This window comes from Lissotriton helveticus, assembly GCF_964261635.1.
Source record: "Lissotriton helveticus chromosome 1_1 unlocalized genomic scaffold, aLisHel1.1 SUPER_1_unloc_2, whole genome shotgun sequence".
In the NCBI taxonomy this organism is placed as follows: domain Eukaryota; kingdom Metazoa; phylum Chordata; class Amphibia; order Caudata; family Salamandridae; genus Lissotriton; species Lissotriton helveticus.
In genome coordinates, this window is record NW_027611659.1 from 4601619 (window position 1) to 4623115 (window position 21497).

The window sequence follows — 21497 nt, forward strand, 5'->3', positions numbered from 1 at the left end:
TAAAATAAACAAACAAGTAGATTACAGTCTCAATAACTTCATAAGACAGAACAAGATTTGACTGTCACTGATTTCTCCCTCAGTGGATGGTGTCATGGCAATGAGTGAACAGTCCACAGATTCCTCACAATGCAGTAAGATGTACCACAGTGCACAGATCTCTCACAGTGCAGCAAGATGCACCACAGAGCACAGATCCCTCACAGTTCAGCAAGATGCACCACAGTGCACAGATCCCTCACAGTTCAGCAAGATGCACCACAGTGCACAGATCCCTCACAGTGCAGCAAGATGCACCACAGTGCACAGATCCCTCACACAGCAGCAAGATGCACCACAGTGCACAGATCCCTCACAGTACAGCAAGATGCACCACAGTGCACAGATCCCTCACAGTACAGCAAGATGCGCCACAGTGCACAGATCCCTCACACAGCAGCAAGATGCACCACAGTGCACAGATCCCTCACACAGCAGCAAGATGCACCACAGTGCACAGATCCCTCACACAGCAGCAAGATGCACCACAGTGCACAGATCCCTCACAGTACAGCAAGATGCACCACAGTGCACAGATCCCTCACAGTGCAGTAAGATGGAACACAGTGCACAGATCCCTCGCAGTGCAGTAAGATACACCACAGTGCACAGATCCCTCACAGTGCAGCAAGATGCACCACAGTGCACAGATCCCTCACAGTGCAGCAAGATGCACCACAGTGCACAGATCCCTCACAGAGCAGCAAGATGCACCACAGTGCACAGATCCCTCACAGTGCAGCAAGGTGCACCACAGTGCACAGATACCTCACAGTGCAGCAAGATGCACCACAGTGCACAGATCCCTCACAGAGCAGCAAGATACACCACAGTGCACAGATCCCTCACAGTGCAGCAAGATGCACCACAGTGCACAGATACCTCACAGTGCAGCAAGATCCACCACAGTGCACAGATCCCTCACAGAGCAGCAAGATGCACCACAGTGCACAGATACCTCACAGTGCAGCACGATGCACCACAGTGCACAGATACCTCACAATGCAGCAAGATGCACCACAGTGCACAGATCCCTCACAGGGCAGCAAGATGCATCACAGTGCACAGATCACTCACAGTGCAGCAAGATGCACCACAGTGCACAGATCCCTCACAGTGCAGCAAGATGCACCACAGTGCACAGATTCCTCACAGTGCAGCACGATGCACCACAGTGCACAGATCCCTCACAGTGCAGCAAGATGCACCACAGTGCACAGATCCATCACAGTGCAGCAAGATGCACCACAGTGCACAGATCCCTCACAGTGCAATATGCACCACAGTGCACAGATCCCTCACAATGCAGTAAGATGCACCGCAGTGCACAGATCCCTCACAGTGCAGCAAGACGCACCACAGTGCACACATCCCTCACAGTGCAGCAAGATGCACCACAGTGCACAGATCCCTCACAGTGCAGCAAGACGCACCACAGTGCACAGATCCCTCACAGTGCAAGTTGCACCACAGTGCACAGATCCCTCACAGTGCAGTAAGATGCACCACAGTGCACAGATCCCTCACAGAGCAGCAAGATGCACCACAGTGCACAGATCCCTCACAGTGCAGCAATATGCACCACAGTGCACAGATCCCTCACAGTGCAGTAAGATGCACCACAGTGCGCAGATCCCTCACAGAGCAGCAAGATGTACCACAGTGCACAGATCCCGCACAGTGCACAGATCCCTCACAGTGCAGCAAGATGCACCACAGTGCACATATCCCTCACAGTGCAGTAAGATGCACCACAGTGCACAGATCCCTCACAGTGCAGCAAGATGCACCACAGTGCACAGATCCCTCACAGTGCAGCAAGATGCACCACAGTGCACAGATCCCTCACAGTGCAGCAAGATGCACCACAGTGCACAGATCCCTCACAGTGCAGTAAGATGGAACACAGTGCACAGACCCCTCACAGTGCAACAAGATGCACCACAGTGCACAGATCCCTCACAGTGCAGCAAGATGCACCACAGTGCACAGATCCCCACAGTGCAGCAAGATGCACCACAGTGCACAGATCCCTCACAGTGCAGCAAGATGCACCACAGTGCACAGATCCCTCACAGTTCAGCAAGATGCACCACCGTGCACAGATCCCTCACAGTGCAATATGCACCACAGTGCACAGATTCCTCACAGTGCAGCAAGATACACCACAGTGCACAGATACCTCACAGTGCAGCAAGATCCACCACAGTGCACAGATCCCTCACAGAGCAGCAAGATGCACCACAGTGCACAGATACCTCACAGTGCAGCACGATGCACCACAGTGCACAGATACCTCACAATGCAGCAAGATGCACCACAGTGCACAGATCCCTCACAGGGCAGCAAGATGCATCACAGTGCACAGATCACTCACAGTGCAGCAAGATGCACCACAGTGCACAGATCCCTCACAGTGCAGCAAGATGCACCACAGTGCACAGATTCCTCACAGTGCAGCACGATGCACCACAGTGCACAGATCCCTCACAGTGCAGCAAGATGCACCACAGTGCACAGATCCATCACAGTGCAGCAAGATGCACCACAGTGCACAGATCCCTCACAGTGCAATATGCACCACAGTGCACAGATCCCTCACAATGCAGTAAGATGCACCGCAGTGCACAGATCCCTCACAGTGCAGCAAGACGCACCACAGTGCACACATCCCTCACAGTGCAGCAAGATGCACCACAGTGCACAGATCCCTCACAGTGCAGCAAGACGCACCACAGTCCACAGATCCCTCACAGTGCAAGTTGCACCACAGTGCACAGATCCCTCACAGTGCAGTAAGATGCACCACAGTGCACAGATCCCTCACAGAGCAGCAAGATGCACCACAGTGCACAGATCCCTCACAGTGCAGCAATATGCACCACAGTGCACAGATCCCTCACAGTGCAGTAAGATGCACCACAGTGCGCAGATCCCTCACAGAGCAGCAAGATGTACCACAGTGCACAGATCCCGCACAGTGCACAGATCCCTCACAGTGCAGCAAGATGCACCACAGTGCACATATCCCTCACAGTGCAGTAAGATGCACCACAGTGCACAGATCCCTCACAGTGCAGCAAGATGCACCACAGTGCACAGATCCCTCACAGTGCAGCAAGATGCACCACAGTGCACAGATCCCTCACAGTGCAGCAAGATGCACCACAGTGCACAGATCCCTCACAGTGCAGTAAGATGGAACACAGTGCACAGACCCCTCACAGTGCAACAAGATGCACCACAGTGCACAGATCCCTCACAGTGCAGCAAGATGCACCACAGTGCACAGATCCCCACAGTGCAGCAAGATGCACCACAGTGCACAGATCCCTCACAGTGCAGCAAGATGCACCACAGTGCACAGATCCCTCACAGTTCAGCAAGATGCACCACCGTGCACAGATCCCTCACAGTGCAATATGCACCACAGTGCACAGATTCCTCACAGTGCAGCAAGATGCACCACAGTGCAGAGATCCCTCACAGTGCAGCAAGATGCACCACAGTGCACAGATCCCTCGCAGTGCAGTAAGATGCACCACAGTGCACAGATCCCTCACAGTGCAGCAAGATGCATCACAGTACACAGACCCCTCACAGTGCAGCAAGATGCACCACAGTGCACAGATCCCTCACAGTGCAGCAAGGTGCAGTGCAGTGCACAGATTTCCCACAGTGCAGAAAGATGCATCACAGTGCACAGATCCTCACAGAGCAGCAAGATGCACCACAGTGCACAGATCCCTCTTAGTGCAGCAAGATGCACCACAGTGCACAGATCCCTCACAGGGCAGCAAGATGCACCACAGTGCACAGGTGCACCACAGTGCACAGATCCCTCACAGTGCAGCAAGATGCACCACAGTGCACAGATCCCTCACAGTGCAGCAAGATGCACCACAGTGCACAGATCCCTCACAGTGCAGCAAGATGTAGTGCAGTGCACATATTTCCCACAGTGCAGCAAGATGCACCACAGTGCACAGATTCCTTGCAGTGCATTAAGATGCAGTGCACAGATCCCCTCTTTAACACACATGATTCCCACAAACACCCCCAGGGCCAGAAGGACAGCCCCCCAGGGCCCCCGGATAGAAGAGCCCAGCTCAGCCCCAGGGGCCCCCGGATAGAAGAGCCCAGGTCAGCCCTAGGGGCCACAGATAGAAGAGCCAAACTCAGCCCCAGGGGCCCTGGATAGAAGAGCCCAGCTCAGCCCCAGGGGCCCCGGATAGAGGAGCCCAGCTCAGCCCCAGGGGCCCCAGATAGAAGAGCCCAGCTGTGCTACCCAGCGGCCCCGGATAGAAGAGCCCAGCTCAGCCCCAGTGCCCCCGGATAGAAGGGCACAGCTCAGCCCCTGGGGCCCCTGGATAGAAGGGCCCAGCTCAGCCCAGGGGGCCCCCGGATAGAAGAGCCCAGCTCAGCCCGGGGGGCCCCCGGATTGAAGAGTCCAGCTCAGCCCCAGGGGCCCCCGGATAAAAGAGTCCAGTTCAGCCCCAGGGCCTCGGATAGAAGAGTCCAGCTCAGCCCTAGGGGTCCCCGGATAGAAGGCCCCAGCTCAGTCCCAGAAGCCCCCGGATAGAAGAACCCAGCTCAGCCCCAGGGGTCCCCGGATAGAAGAGCCCAGCTCAGCACCATGGGCCCCAGATAGATGAGCCCAACTCAGGCCCCCCCCCCCGGGCCGGTGGATAGAAGAGCCCAGCTCAGCCCCAGGGGCCCCCGGAGAGAAGAGCCCTGCTCAGCCACAGGACCCCCGGATAGAAGAGCCCAGCTCAGCCCCAGGGCCCCTGGATAGAAGAGCCCAGCTCCGCCCCAGGGGCCCCCAGATAGAAGAGCCCAGCTCAGCCCCAGGGGTCCCCGGATAGAACAGCCCAGCTCAGCACCAGGGGCCCCAGATAGAAGAGCCCAACTCAGCACCTGGTGCCGCAGATAGAAGAGCCCAGCTCAGCACCAGGGGCCCCAGATAAAAGAGCCCATCCCAGCCCCCCCTTGGGCCCATGGATAGAAGAGCCCAGCTCCGCCCCAGGGGCCCCAAGATAGAAGAGCCCAGCTCAGCTCTAGGGGCCCCCGGATAGAAGAGCGCAGCTGCGCCCCAGGGGCCCCTGGATAGAGGAGCCCAGCTGCGCCCCAGGGGCCCCCAGATAGAAGAGCCCAGCTCAGGCCCAGAGGCCCCCGGATAGAAGAGCCCAGCTCAGCCCCGAGGGCCCCCGGATAGAAGAGCCCAGCTCAGCCCCAAAGGGCCCCCGGATAGAAGAGCCCAGCTCAGCCCCAGGGGCCCCTGGATATAGGAGCCCAGCTCAGCACCAGGGGCCCCGGATAGAAGAGCACAGCTCAGCCCCAGGGGCCCCTGGATAGAAGAGCCCAGCTCAGCGCCAGGGGCCCCCAGAAAGATATGCCCAGCTCAGCCCCAGGGGCCCCTGGATAGAGGAGCCCCGCTTAGCCCCAGGGGCCCCGGATAGAAGAGCACAGCTCAGCTCCAGGGGCCCCTGGATAGAGGAGCCCAGCTCAGCCCCAGGGGCCCCAGATAGAAGAGCCCAGCTCAGCACCAGGGGCCCCTGGATAGAGGAGCCCAGCTCAGCCCCAGGGGCCCGGATAGAAGAGCCCAGCACAGCACCAGGGGCCCCGGATAGAAGAGCCCAGCCCCCCAAAAGCCCCCGGCTAGAAGAGCCCAGCTCAGCCTCTAGGGCCTCAGGATAGAAGAGCCCAGCTCAGCCCCAGGGCCCCCGATAGAAGAGCCCAGCTCAGCCCCAGGGGACGCAGATAGAAGGGCCCAGCGCAGCCCCAGGGGACCCCAGATAGTAGAGCCCAGCTCAGTCCCAAGTGCTCCCAGATAGAAGAGTATAGCTCAGCCCCAGGGGCCCCCAGATAGAAGAGCCCAGTTCAGCCCCAAGGGCCCCCGGATAGAAGAGTATAGCTCAGCCCCACGGGCCCCCCGGATAGAAGAGCCCAGGGGTCCTGGATAGAAGAGCCCAGCTCCGGATAGAAGAGTCCAGCCCTCCCCAGGGGCCCCCAGAGAGAATAGACCAGCTCAGCCCCAGGGGCCCTGGATAGAAGAGCCCAGCACAGCCCCCCTGAGACCCACGGATAGAAGAGCCCAGCTCAGCCCCACAGGCCCCTGGATAGAAGAGCCCAGCTCAGCCCAAGGGGCCCCGGATAGAAGAGCCCAGCTCAGCCCCAGGATAAAAGAGCCCAGCTCAGCCCCCAAGGGGCCCCCGGATAGCAGAGCCCAGCTCAGCCCCAGGGGCACCGGATAGAGGAGCCCAGCTCAGCCCCAGGACCCCTGGATAGAAGAGTCCAGCTCAGCCCAGGGCCCCCGGATAGAAGAGCCCTGCTCAGCCCCAGGACCCCCGGATAGAAGAGTCCAGCTCAGCCCAGGGCCCCCGGATAGAAGAGCCCAGTTCAGCCCAAGGGCCCGCGGATAGAAGAGCCCAGCTCAGCCCCAGGGACACCGGATAAAAGAGCCCAGGTCAGCCCCAGGGTTCCCCAGGATAAAAGAGCCCAGCTCAGCCCCGAGGCCCCGGATAGAAGAGCCCAGCTCAGCCCCAGGGCCCAGGGGCCCCGGATAGAAGAGCCCTCCTTAGCCCCAGGACCCCCGGATAGAAGAGTCCAGCTCAGCCCAGGGCCCCCGGATAGAAGAGCCCAGTTCAGCCCAAGGGTCAGCGGATCGAAGAGCCCAGCTCAGCCCCAGGGACACTGGATAGAAGAGCCCAGGTCAGCACCAGGGGCCCCTGGATAGAGGAGCCCAGCTCAGCCCCAGGGGCCCGGATAGAAGAGCCCAGCACAACACCAGGGGCCCCGGATAGAAGAGCCCAGCCCCCCAAAAGCCCCCGGCTAGAAGAGCCCAGCTCAGCCCCTAGGGCCTCAGGATAGAAGAGCCCAGCTCAGCCGCAGGGGTCCCCGATAGAAGAGCCCAGCTCAGCCCCAGGGGACGCAGATAGAAGGGCCCAGCGCAGCCCCAGGGGCCCCCAGATAGTAGAGCCCAGCTCAGTCCCAAGGGCTCCCAGATAGAAGAGTATAGCTCAGCCCAAGGGGCCCCCAGATAGTAGAGCCCAGCTCAGTCCCAAGGGCTCCCAGATAGAAGAGTATAGCTCAGCCCCATGGGCCCCCCGGATAGAAGAGCCCAGGGGTCCTGGATAGAAGAGCCCAGCTCCGGATAGAAGAGTCCAGCCCTCCCCAGGGGCCCCCAGAGAGAATAGACCAGCTCAGCCCCAGGGGCCCTGGATAGAAGAGCCCAGCACAGCCCCCTGAGACCCACGGATAGAAGAGCCGAGCTCAGCCCCACAGGCCCCTGGATAGAAGAGCCCAGCTCAGCCCAAGGGGCCCCGGATAGAAGAGCCCAGCTCAGCCCCAGGATAAAAGAGCCCAGCTCAGCCCCCAAGGGGCCCCCGGATAGCAGAGCCCAGCTCAGCCCCAGGGGCACCGGATAGAGGAGCCCAGCTCAGCCCCAGGACCCCCGGATAGAAGAGTCCAGCTCAGCCCAGGGCCCCCGGATAGAAGAGCCCAGTTCAGCCCAAGGGCCCGCGGATAGAGGAGCCCAGCTCAGCCCCAGGGACACCGGATAAAAGAGCCCAGGTCAGCCCCAGGGTTCCCCAGGATAAAAGAGCCCAGCTCAGCCCCGGGCCCCGGATAGAAGAGCCCAGCTCAACCTCAGGGACCTGGATAGAAGAATCCAGCTCAGCCCCAGGGGCCCCGGATAGAAGAGCCCTCCTCAGCCCCAGGACCCCCGGATAGAAGAGTCCAGCTCAGCCCAGGGCCCCCGGATAGAAGAGCCCAGTTCAGCCCAAGGGCCAGCGGATAGAAGAGCCCAGCTCAGCCCCAGGGACACCGGATAGAAGAGCCCAGGTCAGCCCCAGGGTTCCCCGGATAGAAGAGCCCTGCTCAGCCCCCCCCAGGGTCCCCCAGATAGAAGAGCCCAGCTCTGCCCCAGGGCCCCCGGATAGAAGAGCCCTGCTCAGCCCCAGGGGCCCCAGATAGAAGAGCCGACTTCAGCCCCAGGAATCTCCGGATAGAAGAGCCCAGCGCAGCTCCAGGGCCCCAGGATAGAAGAGCCCAGCTCAGCCCCAGGGGCCCCGGATAGAAGAGCCCTGCTCAGCCCCCCCAGGGTCCCCCAGATAGAAGAGCCCAGCTCAGCCCCAGGGCCCCCAGATAGAAGAGCCCTGCTCAGCCCCAGGGGCCCCAGATAGAAGAGCCAAGCTCAGCCCCAGGAATCTCCGGATAGAAGAGCCCAGCGCAGCTCCAGGGCCCCAGGATAGAAGAGCCCAGCTCAGCCCCAGGGGCCCGGATAGAAGAGCCCTGCTCAGCCCCCCCAGGGTCCCCCAGATAGAAGAGCCCAGCTCAGCCTCAGGGGCCCCGGATAGAAGAGCCCAGCTCAACCACAGGGGCCCCCGGATAGAAGAGCCCAGCTCAGCCCCAGGACCACCGGATAGAAGGGTCCAGCTCAGCCCGGCTCCTGCAGAGATTCCCTCCAGGAATATTCAGTCTATTTCTACAAACACAACAGAAGGTGCTGACAATCTCCTACCTGAGCAGAGACCTGTGCAGACATGTCCAGGCTCTCTCCTCCTCCTAGGGCTGGGGGGCAGATCTGGGGTCTGGGGGTGGTAAATCTGGGTTTTGAGGGCGGTCTGCAGTTGAAGGTAACTGCACAGACAGACAGGGCTCCTTCCTCCTCTGCTGCAGGCTGCAAACACCAGGAGAGGCCAGAAGTGTTGTCACCGCAGCTGCTGGTGCTGTCTCTGCCGCCGATGACCCGGAAGAGGAAACCCTTCTCCCTTTCAGCCAATGTGCGGCTCAGTGGGTTTCATTAGCAGGCGAGGAGCGCCCTCAGGTGGCCGCTGACAGAACCGCCGCCTCCAGTCTTTAAGAGTGAATTGGAAATAGCCTGAATTTCATTAATTATATGCAAATGTAAGAAACTGCTACAATTAAACTGGACAATGTTTTCTATTTTTCCTGTTTCTGTGCGTAATTTTTTATATTTGGTAGGACTGTCTGTATTCAAACAACTTTCTAACTCTGCACCAAATTAAGTTTTAAGCTCAGCCCCTAGGGCCCCCGGACAGAAGAGCCCAGCTCAGCCCCCAAGGGCCCCGGATAGAAGAGCCCAGCTTAGCCCCAGGGGCCCATGGATAGAGGAGCCCATCTACACCCCAGGGGCCCCTAGATAGAAGAGCCCAGCTCAGCCACAGAGGCCACCGGATAGAAGAGCCCAGCTCAGCCCCTAGGGCCCCCGGATAGAAGAGCCCAGCTCAGCCCCAAAGGGCCCCCGGATAGAAGAGCCCAGTTCATCCCCAGGGGCTCCTGGATAGAGGAGCCCAGCTCAGCCCCCGGGGGCCCCGGATAGAAGAGCACAGCTCAGCCCCAGGGGTCCCTAAGTAAAGGAGCCCAGCTCAGCCCTAGGGCCCACAGATAGAAGAGCCAAGCTCAGCCCCAGGGGCACCCGGATAGAAGAGCCCTGCTCAGCCCTAGGGCCCCCGGATAGAAGAGCCCAGCTCAGCCCCAGGGGCCCCAGATAGAAGAGCCCAGCTCAGTCCCAGGGGCCCCTGGATAGAAGAGCCCAGCTCAGCCCCAGGGGCACAGGATAGAAGAGCCCAGCTCAGCCCCAGAGAACCCCGGGATAGAAGAGGCCAGCTCAGCCCCAGGGGCCCCGGATAGAAGAGCCCAGCTCAGCCCCAGGACCACCGGATAGAAGAGCCCAGCTCAGCCACACAGGCCTCCGGTTAGAAGAGCCCAGCTCAGCTCCAGGGACCCCGGATAGAAAAGCCCTACTCAGCCCCAGGGGCTCCAGATAGAAGAGCCCAGCTCAGCCCCAGGGGGCCCCGGATAGAAGAGCCCAGCTCAGCCCCAGGGCCCCTGGATAGAAGAGCCCAGCTCAGCTCCAGGGACCCCGGATAGAAAAGCCCAACTCAGCCCCAGGGGCTCCAGATAGAAGAGCCCAACTCAGCCCCAGGGGCCCCCGGATAGAAGAGCCCAGCTCAGCCCCAGAGGCCCTGGATAGAAGAGCCCAGTAAGAGTTTCTTACATCAGCCTCAGGGCCCCCGGATAGAAGAGCCCAGCTCAGCCCCAGGGGCCCCAGATAGAAGGGCCCCGCTCAGCCCCAGGGGCCCCGGATAGAAGAGCCCAGCTCAGCCCCAGGGGCCCCAGATAGAAGGGCCCAGCTCAGCCCTAGGGGCCACAGATAGAAGAGCCCAGCTCAGCCCGGCTCCTGCAGAGATTCCCTCCGGGATTATTCAGTCTATATCTACAAACACAGCAGAAGGTGCTGACAATCTCCTACCTGAGTGGAGACCTGTGCAGACATGTCCAGGCTCTCTTCTCCTCCTGGGTCTGGGGGGCAGGTCTGGGGTCTGGGGGGGGGGGGTAAATCTGGGGTTTGAGGGGGGTCTGCAGATGAAGGTAACTTCACAAACAGACAGGGCTCCTTCCTTCTCTGCTGCAGGCTGCAAACACCAGGAGAGGCTGGAAGTGATGTCACCCCCGCTGCTGGTGCTGTCTCTGCCGCCGCTGACCCGGAAGAGGAAACCCTTCTCCCTTTCATCCAATGTGCAGCTCAGTGGGTTTCATCAGCAGGCGATGAGCGCCCTCTGGTGGCCGCAGACGGAACCGCCGCCTCCTTCAGTCTTCAAGAGTGAATTGGAAGTGACAGCCTGAATTTCATTAAATACATAACAAGCATTTACAATGCAAAGGTTTCGCCTTTGGAAAAGTTTGAGCTATTGGCATTGTAAATGACAAAATTTGTATTTATGTGTTGGTTTTGAAAACAGATAAATAAATGGCATTGTCATTTACATTGCTAATAGCTCTAACTTTTCCGGAGGTAATGGGGAAGGGGCTCCAAAAAAGACTGGTGCACCAGGCGCGACCAGTGCTAGGACCAGCCCTGGCTGGGAGACTTAACACCCTCCCCCCCCACCCTTAAGTTCTGGTCTAGTTGCGCCCCTGGTCATATGATGTGCATTGCAGCACCCCCACAGTGAAAATTGTTCGCAGCACTACTGGCACCGACTTGTTCAAACAGGAAGTAATTCTACTTAAAAAAAAAAAAAAAGCCAGCCTGGTCATGTTCATGGTATTTGAAGGAGGCTCTCTGGTGTGCGTCAGTGCCTCTTAAATTGGAACATCCATGAGATTCCTAGGAGCAAAAGCGGAGAGATGCAAGCATAACTTTTAAAACACCCAGTAACTAACTGGATAAACCAAATTTCACTACAATAAAAAAAAAGCAAGCAGAAGTAAAGAATCTACGGGATGCACGAGACATGCAACCTTTGCTTTTGTTTTCCTCCACCCAGTCCACATGGGCTGGGACTGGAATATTTTCAAAGGGGCTGGTTTTATTCCAGGCCTTATTTGGTCTCATTAAGAAAGTCTCCCGCCAGCCAGCCTGGGTCCTGTAGGGGAGTGCAAGCGCACCCACCGGCGGACGCTGCACACGCCCGCAAAGAGCTGGGAAAAGTGACTTCTCAAAGCAGGAACCTTGTGAAAAGAGGTGTTGGTTTACACAATTAATAACAGAGCCACCGTGAGATTATGTTCAATGTCACTCTAGCGCCAGTTAGGGTACCATTAAGTTGCCTCACGCTAATGAAAGAGTTAACAGTTCCAGTCGGGGAGGATCTGGTCTCTCCAGTAGCCTTCTCACCAGTAACAAATCCGGCACAGAAACTGCTTCTAAACCTTCAGGGATCGTTAAACACCGATAGTGCTGCCTTGTCCTTAAGTGAGAATTTCGTGGTTGTTGTTCTTACAGTCTCACAGTCTTACAGTGTGTTTTGATTTCTAGGTACATAAATTTGAAAATGTTTTAGGCTGTCTTCGTAAAGTTTGCAGCCTTACTTCATGTTCATTAAAATACGCTGTGTTGTCAAATAAGCTTAAAGGGGGAAAAACCAGAATGACAGAGCTAAGAACAAGGAGTGAAGCCGAATGGTGTTAACGGATAGCTAAACCCTGGAGTGCAGAGTTGGGGACGAGCGCTAATATGCCTCATGATCTGGAAGAAAACAAGCATTTACCCTCGAACCTGAGGAACCTGTGGAACGGACGGCTATTGGCTTCTTACTCTCACCGCATTCCCTAAGCAGATGGGGATTGGGGTTGTCAAAGATTGGTTGAGGAGTATTCTGAGCCCTCGCGGTGCTCTACCGACCTCCACATATTTTGTTAAAGACTTGTGCTCCCACCACTTCGTTACTTCACTTTTCATCTTTTTTTCAAGATCTTTTAAAAGAAATTTGACATCATTGTCCGTATTAGATTCCAATGTTCTTGTATCAGTACCGTTACTGCCGACTTTTGGTAAATTACTGAACAGCTCGTCTGCGGCTGCCTCTCGCTCGTGTCCTGCGTCTATGGACATTTTTAGAGGATATCTCCGTGAATATTTGAACCTCAACCTCCGTGAGTTCAACAACTTGTACTGCCAAAGGTCCTCTCACCCCGCCTACACAAATGCTGTCTCACTCACCAGTTTTCGATGGATTCCTTTCGGGAGTCCTCCGACTCAACCGACGGTGTCCTCTCACTGGCGTATGCTCTCCCGGACGGCGGGAGGGGGCGGGAGGGGGCGGGAGTGGACACGGACGGCGGGAGGGGGCGGGAGTGGACACGGACGGCGGGAGGGGGCGGGAAAGGACACGGACGGCGGGAGGGGGCGGGAGTGGACACGGACGGCGGGAGGGGGCGGGAGAGGACACGGACGGCGGGAGGGGGCGGGAGAGGACACGGACGGCGGGAGGGGGCGGGAGAGGACACGGACGGCGGGAAACGTGCACAGGACAGCGAGGGGGGGGCGGAAAGGCACACGGAGGGGGCGGGAATGGACAGACTTACAGTGAAATGGGAGGGAACGGGAAAAAACGTAACTCCGCCCTGGGAAAAAATCTCGGGAACGCCCCCGAATCTGGTCCGGCCTTGACGGACAGATGTCTGTTCCAATGGCTAGCCTCCATTTATGGAGCTAGCCAATGGGACAGGGGGGCGTTTTCCATTTTCCTTACTAGAATCAAGAGATTTCTCTGGAGGCGGAGCTAAGAGCTCCGCCCTCCAGCGAAACCTAAAAATGTAAGAAAACTGCTAGAATTAAACTAGACAACGTTTTTCTGTTTTTCTATTTTTCCTGTTTCTGTGGGTAATTCTTTATATTTGATAGGGCTCTGTGTATTCAAACAACTTTCCAACGATTTGCCCCAAACTAAGTTTTGCATTTCTCTGCATTTTTTACCCACTCACTCCCCCCAAAGTTTCACTTATAAAACAAAATAAAGTAAATTGCCGTCTCAATACATTCATGAGACAGAACAATCGGGTTTGACTCTCACAGATTTCTCCCTCAGTGGATGGTGTCATGGCAGTGAGTGACCGGTGCCGGCTCTGAGGATGAGAGGGTATTCCATCACTAACTAATGTTAGACTCCTTCATACAGGCTCTTGTTGGAGTTACCACCTGCCTTTTGGTCATGTTTTAAGATTTTGCAAAGGCCCGGATATTATTCTTCAATAAGACTTTGTGTAAAATTGTTTGTATTCATTTTTAACATGGCTTTGCTGTCTTTGTTTACTTTAACTATCAGTCAGGATTCATTAAGGCAGTTCTAGAACACATTGAACAAGTGATTTTTACTTATATTTGATATTTTAACTTTGCACTTATTGAAGAAAACAATACCAGCGTTAGGTTATTTTCCTAATTTTTGTACTGGTCGGAGCATTAAAATACTGGCCATGCCATGCCTATAATATACCAGCCAGGTGATAACCCTCTCTCCTAGCATAAGTCACTCCTCGACCACGCACCATCAATGTGCGGGTACAAGGGGGCTTCGTAGCACTGTCAGGCAAGCTGCATTTGTTGCCTCCGCACTGACATCAGATCCGACATGCACACATCAGAGCATTCAAGTCTCACTCATCATGAGTGACACTCACACATTTAGAGGTTGTGCTGAAGTCGCACTCACACCTTGCTGAATCTTATCACCGGGAGACGGGGCCTAGTACTCCATATGTTACTTTGCTCGTACTGAAAACAAAACATTAAGGAAGGTCTCAGGGAGTAATTTAAAGACCAGCAGGGTGTATATCCCCTAACATATATATAAAGAACACAAAACACCTTGGGTCTAGACAAATAGTGTAAAGGTGAGTAGTGGAATAGAATGAAAGTATGTCCACAGGTAAAGGTACCAGCCACCTCAGTTAGAGAGGAGAATGTTTCTTGTCAGTACCCATCATTCACATTTTGTGAGATTTCATCATTTGGAACTGACCTCCTCTGGCTCAGACAACCAGTCTTGAATAATTAACTGGAAATGTCTTAAGCAGATCGAAGGACTAGAGGATAGCTGTTGACCCTACAGAGTACACCAAAAAGCCCATAGGCACAAATTCATGCTATTCTCGTACTTCCACTGTGTGCGGAGTAGCCCCTTACAACTAAAGAGGGAGACACTATTCACTTCATAGAGTTCAGCAAACCCACTGTACTACATTTTGATATCACTACATTTTCAATATTTCACCTTGACGGCTGCACAGATTATACTTTCAGTGTAATGTTAATCTAGATGTCTGTATTAATGATTTGGATTTTACCTGTGTACTCATCATTCCTATAATTTCACTAATATCTCTTCCTCTGACATTATCAAAGTCAAATGTTATGTGACATCACTTCATGTGAGGTCATCAATAGGATAGTTTATTTCGGCTCCTAAGAATCTAAAAGATTCGAGCTCTGTGAAGCACACACATGAGCGCTCATTTGGAGTAAGGGCAGGCACACAACGCCCATAGGGCTCACAGGGCTTCAGCCTCCCCCTCTCCCCTCCCCCCATCGTGGGTGTCACCCCAGACTGAGACAGCTTCCCGTGCACACACAGACAGTTTTTAAGCTGCTGTAGCCAGGCTGGTCTAGCGTCCGTCTTATTGCCGCCGCACATGAGTACTTCACAGGTCTTTAAAAGGCCATTTACTTGTTAGCAAGGTTTTGTTGCTTTTTCACCCCTTCTTAGAGCTCCTGCAACTCCACTCTGTCCATTGCTGGAAGAATTAATCCCCCCCCCTGCAAATATTCGTAGTCCCCCCTACCCCCTTGAAATTTGACTCTTGTTGCGCCTCTGAGTAAGGGGGAGGAGCATGGTCTTTGCTGACAGATGAAAACATCTGGAAGCAGTACAGGCGCTCCCCTGACACGTTCCTGCCAAGCTATGCTACCAGCATTCAGACCAGTAGAGTGCTGATCTCTGCAAAAAGATATGAAATGTGTGTTTCATTTTAATTGCACTTCATGTCAGAGTTGTTGAACTTTACAATGGTCACAAAGTGGTTCATCACTTGCGTTCCTACGAGTACCTTCAGTCTCTTAACTTTCACGCTGTGCTGTTTCTCCAACTAAATTGCCCTCGAAAGAGCATACAGTCTTTTCTGAGAGAGAAGTCAAACTTATGTTTCCTGGAGAAAGTGGTTAAAGGCGCTGTCTATGTTTCTGCTGATTCTTGGATTTGACTGAAGTGAGTCAAATTCTGTGCCGAGGTGGGTTCACTATGAGAAGCCCTTCAAAATCTACATTGACGCTGGATGAATCTGGCTTTGTATACGGTATGCCCGTGGTCATTCCATGCACAGAGATCAGGGGTTCCCCAAAAGTGTACAGGGCTCAATGTAAAACCCAAGGTGCTCTATTAGTGGGAGTGAGGGCGAGCAGCCTTAGGCCTCACACAGAGGAGAGGAAGACATTTATTGCGCAACATTGACCAATAATGGACACACGGCTCGATAAGGAGATCCACACCGCTTTTGGAAAACTATACATTGTTTTTATTTTATTTTAAGACCAAGATCTTCGCAAAAAGGTAAGTACGTTTTTAAATAAAAATACTTTTCGCTTTTAAAAGTTGTCATTTAGAAGATGTTTGAAGCAGTTCAATGTTCCCTATGGTGAAAACAATAATGCAGTTTAACAGGTAAGTTCCACACTTACAAATCCAGTATTCGGGCCCAAAGGTCAGCAAGGAGCACGGGTTAGGTGAGTACCAAAACTGCACCACTAGCAGCACAGGGGCGGCCAAGAGCAGAGGTCAGAGTCAGAGTTCGGCCCAATGCTTTTCAGTAGAGACAGGGGGTGTTTGGAGCCACACTGCTTGCAGGTAAGTGGATCCGTTGCAGAGGCTAAGCTTTGGGGGTTAGCACTAGCACAGGGGGGCCCCAAGCAGCACCAAGCATACACCACCAGGGGCAGAGGGGCAGCTGGATGCTAAATCAGCGTTGGGTGCCCAATGCTTCTGAATGGAGTTTGGAGCTTTTGACAAACAGGCTGTGGGCATCTCACCGGAGGTTGAAAGAGGGAGACCAACTACAGGAGAGGTAAGTAGAGAGGCAGCGTGTGGTAGGGGCACAATTGGTTCAGCTCACCAAGGTGCAGGGGCTCCGGGTGCAGGGGTGCCTTTCAACTTCCAAGTCTTCTTACCTGAGCCAGTCACGGTCAGGCAGAGCCTCTGGATTCTGTCTGCAGGCATCGGCATGGAGGTCAGGAGCGGTCAGCGAACACTGGATTCGAGGTCTAAATCACTGCGGAGACTTCACTGGGCAGGTGGGACACTCCGACTCTGGCCGTGGGCGTCGGATGCAGGGATCGCGGTTCTAGCTGGATCCAGAGCCCTTGGAGTTGTTTTTTTCTGGACAGATCCACTCTCCACGGGAGATTGGAGTCTTCTTCAAAGGCAGCAGTCCACCCAGGGTTTTCAGAGCTCACCGGCTGCAAGACAGGTTGCAGGTTCGCAGAAGCTGGAGACAGGCTAGTAGGGATGGGGCCAAGACAGTCTCCGTATTCAGTCTTCTCTGCAGGGACGTCTTCTTTCTTCTTAAGACATCGCAGATCCAATTTACAGGACTGGTAGAGCCACCTAAAAACAAAATTATGGGGCATTTTAGGGGAGTAGCAGGTAGGGCCAATTGGCACCTTGCCTGGGTTGACTACACCCTCTATTATGCCACCCTCCTGTGGGAGTGTGCACAGACCTAGCCCTGATTGGCGGGTCTACCCATCTTCAAGATGGTGAGGACTGAAAGATGTGCTTCACCTTGCCTCTCCCACCTGAGGGGTGGATTGGCAGAGGTGGGCACATCCCTTATTCTCCTGTTTTCCACCAGTTTTCCCATATGAAGTGGGGGTGTAAACCGGAGGCTGCCATCTTCTGTTAGCAGCAGAGGCACAGGATTGCATAATACAAAGGCGGCAGGCCTTTGAAGCTTCCCCTTTGAGCACCGGCCCATCCTGGGGGAGGAGGTGTGACACCTTCACCCAGGATGTGCATTGTTTCTGGTCCAAGAGAGAAGGGTCTCTCCATCCAGGGGTCCAGAAACATGTCTGGTGGTGGCTAAATGCTTACAGCTGGTCAGAAACCACAGCAGGATTGGTTTTTCAGGGGGCACCTCTGAGGTGCCCTCTGATACATGGTATAATAAATCTCACAGTGGCATTGGTGTGGATATATTGGAAGGAGTAGTTTGGTACCAAACACCCCTGTGTTCAGGGAAGCAATCATGGTGCTGTGGAAATCGAGCTGTCGAGTTTCCAGCCCATGTACTCTGTTTGGCTTCACTGGCACTTACAATATTAAAGAATGGACCCTAATATTGTAGGGGCATATCTGCTCATGCAGATATGTCCTCACCTGTGGTATAGGTCACCCTGCATTGGGGCTGTTAGATCGGCTAGAGCGGTGACTGACCTATACCTTCAGGCAGTGTTGTCTGGCATGGCACCCAGGTAGAGTGCCATGTCAACCTTGTTGTTTTCTCTCTCACAGGGGCATGCAAGCTGCAAGGGCAGTGGCATGGTCACACTGAGGAGGGTACGAGGGGACCCTCTTCAGCTCCCAGGCCCTGGGTACCCAGGGTACCATTTACTAGTGACTTACAGGGGGCAGACATAGCAATTGTGGATATGTTTTGGGAAAAAGCACTGGCACGGGAGACCCTTTGCACTACAATTGAAACCCCATCAAAACCAGGCAGCACAAAATAGGGGATAACCATGTCAAACGAGGCTTTCGAGGTTTTCAGCTGACACATCCGGGGGATTGAAAGGGCGTCCGATGAAATATCTTCATCTCGCAAAGAACACGACATAAACCGAGGTGGCATCAAAGAATCTAGCACACCTTAAGTCATTGGGGGAAGAGGTTACTCCTGCTGCAGACAGTCTTCACCATACCCAGGGGTTCAGGGGAAATAACACGCCTGTGGCAACAGAAACCATTATGAAAGGACTGACTTCATGTTCAGCTTTTCTGCACAATACAAAACCCCTGAAAGAGAAAAGAATAGCGACTCTTCATTCAGAGTGCATCAATCCTTTTGCTTGCTTGTTTCTATTTTCACTTTTTGCCATTGAGTTTCACATGTGATTATTACATATTATTTTGGGTGACTGATATTTCTAGGATAGAAATATAGGGTGGGGGTGTTAGGGGGACGGATTTTAGTTAAGAACACACCCCTGATATACTGCTACTTCAAGGGACTCATTTACTAGGTACAAAGTGTGTGTTCTTGGGTAGGACTGTGCTTCTTTTGTTTAAAAAAAAATAATTGTTAATGATGTTTTTAATAAAATGTATGTGATAATGTGCTTTTTAACAAAATGTTAATGAATGTAAAAAATCATTTTCTGCTATAACAAATACAATAAATGTCATAATTTTAATCAACAGAACCTCTAGTATTTGATCACTTTACCTCTTGTTTTACTACTTAGTTAACTCTGGAACCTTGATATTCGTCCTACAAGTTTGTGAAATTATATTACTTAAATTCACTAGTTCATATGTGTAAATTTGTTACTGTGTGGGGTGCCTCATACCTGATCATACTCCCAGCTGTATCATAAATTAAGTCTTGATAGTAGGACTGCCCACAACAGTCTGACCTATCACCTACAACCAGGAAAAGGGAAACCTTATTTTTTATTGATTCTTGGGTAGGATGTATACACCCATGTCAGTCATGCAGGATTTACTCAGTGGTCCACAGGGGTCGCCATTCTCCATTTGCCTCTGTAGGTCCTTTCCATTTTCAGTACAGATAGTTCATGTAGACGACAAAGGTAAACATGTCATTCTCTCCAGTGGGTTCTCCGATCATTCACCGGTCCTATAAACCTCCTGACATCGACAATGGGAGTTGCAGGGTAAATGGTGTTTGAATGTTAGATGATACTCTTGTGAAACATCTGCAGGATAAGATCATAGATTATTTTTACATTATTGCGGGTTCAGTCTCCGCAGCAGTTACAGCTTGGGAAGCATTCAAGGTATTGCCTAGAGGAAATACCATGGCTCAGGTTAGGCGTAAGCTCGAAAATTGGGAGAGGGAGAATACTGACCTAGAAGACCAAATTATTCAGGTAGAAAAGAGGGAGGTGAATGCAAACCATACCAAAGCAGCTCAACTCCTTTAACATCCGAGAACCACACTAAAGCAGAAGATTCATATTACTGGATGGACAGGTTAGTTATATTCACAAAGTATGAAGTGGTTGACCAGGTTGGGAATTTTTGTACTGGCTTCCAAACAAAGGCCATATGTCAAGAATTGTCCCTTCGATTGTATCCACTGAGGGTCAAGTAGAGATATTACAGAGGCATTCACCCATTACTACGAAATATTATACTTTTGTGTACATCCCCCTCCTGCTAAACTTCAAAATCCCATCATAAGAGATCTTTCAGTGGGGGTACTGTCAAGGGAGGACCAAGGTCCCAAGGTGTGTACTATTACATTTTTCAAGAAATGTGCCTTTCTGGTTATTCTGCATTTAAAGTTGATGTTTCAAGGGGCCTTTGTGAATTGCACGCTTTCTGTCTTCTTGTGAGGGGCGGTTATTTCAGTTACTCTGAAGCCGCATAAGTCCCCACAACTCAGTGCCTTCTATAATTCAATTTGAGTAATTAATAATATCGAAACTAAAGCCTGTACAAACGTAATAGCCTTGAGATTACATAATGTCGTCCGAACACTACTGCATGATGATCAAAATGGCTTTATGCCTAATAAGAGCGCTCATAATTGTCTCCAGCACCTCCACATTATACCCTCACATGTGCACGATTTCCAGAGCCCAGCTGCCCTACTTTTGCTTTATATATAGAAGACTTTTGACATGGTACATTGGCCTTTTATGCCAATTGTACTATAAAATGGATTTTGGGCCTCGTTTCATTTGTTTTGTCAATACCCTTTATACCTCCCCTTGGGCACAAGTGAGATTAAATAACCCATTATTGGCCCCAAACTCGACAAAAAAAGACACCAGACTTGCTTACCCTCTCACACCCCTATTGCTCGCCCTCATCATTGAACCTCCGGTGGAGTGGTTCCACTTAGATGCACAGGTCAGGGATCTGGCCTGGGGAGACAATCATAAGGATAGAATTATGCTTTACGCGGATGACACACTTTACGCAGATGACATACTTCTATACATTCCAGGCTGAGTGTGAGAAACTGGGCTGGTATTTGCTATCCACTAGTTATGGTGGGCACCTTGCACCAGTTCAAACGACCCTTATGATGTATGAAGTCAAAGATAACCTTTATGAAAGCTATCCTAGTGGTAGCTATGGAGAGCAGCCTTCAGGCTAAGTCTTGAAGGAGTGTACAGCAGCTTGTTTTACCAGATCACAACCTCCTGAGTAATCAAATGAAAGGAGAACCACACAAGTGTTATTTATTACTAAACAATCCCTGCTAACCCCTATAAGAGATTAGAGCAGAAAACACACACTACTTAATCAATAGAACAACAGTAAATAGCACAATACACAGCAGGCTCCAGGGGTAGACCGAACCATATACTAAAAAAATGGTATAACAACAACGACTTCACAAGACACAGTGCCTAGAGCACATAGAATCACTGGGACCCCAATGAACCACCCAAAGGAGTGACACAGGGACCCCACGGAGGGCGGGGGCAGTGTGGGAACACAGACGCAGGCTCCGTTAGCTTCTATGGGGAAAGTCGCGTTGGAAAATTACAGTTCAAGGACACTTTGGAGAGGACTTCAAGCAAACCCTTTGGAATATACAAGGTTCTAAGGCAGCCCCCATGTGATTATCGAGGTACCCGTGTTACCTATCCCAGAGGAGCCTGGTGCATAGGGGTCACGTGGTGTCGGAAACCCTTGTCGTTTTCAATTGTGTGGTGCTGCCGGGAAGATGAAAACTGTCCAGTGGAATCCAAGCCTAGATCTGAGGTGAGAAGAACCTGAAAGCAGAGGTCACAGAGTCTGGGTCACTTCAGGGTGACCAGGGGCTCGATAGGCAAATGTCCACCGATGCCGGGAGCTTAGGGTGTGAAGATAGGATGCTTGACTCTGCAGCCATGGGGAACAAGAGACGTTGATGATGACCAAAGTCTGGATGTGAGCTGTTGAGTGCTGAGGGGTCAGTGT

At 53.0% G+C, this 21497-nt stretch overlaps 2 protein-coding genes across 2 annotated transcripts in view; one reads left to right on the forward strand and one right to left on the reverse strand.

Moving 5' to 3' along the window:
• Positions 1-8645, reverse strand: part of LOC144805721 (uncharacterized) — a 54994-nt gene extending 46349 nt beyond the window's left edge. The window contains exon 1 of the mRNA XM_078672219.1: positions 8561-8645. The gene's annotated coding sequence lies outside the window, so the exon portion shown is untranslated. The remainder of the gene's footprint in view (positions 1-8560) is intronic.
• The window catches only part of LOC144805720 (uncharacterized), a 1117917-nt gene that overhangs the window by 812845 nt on the left and 283575 nt on the right, over positions 1-21497 (forward strand). The window lies entirely within an intron of this gene.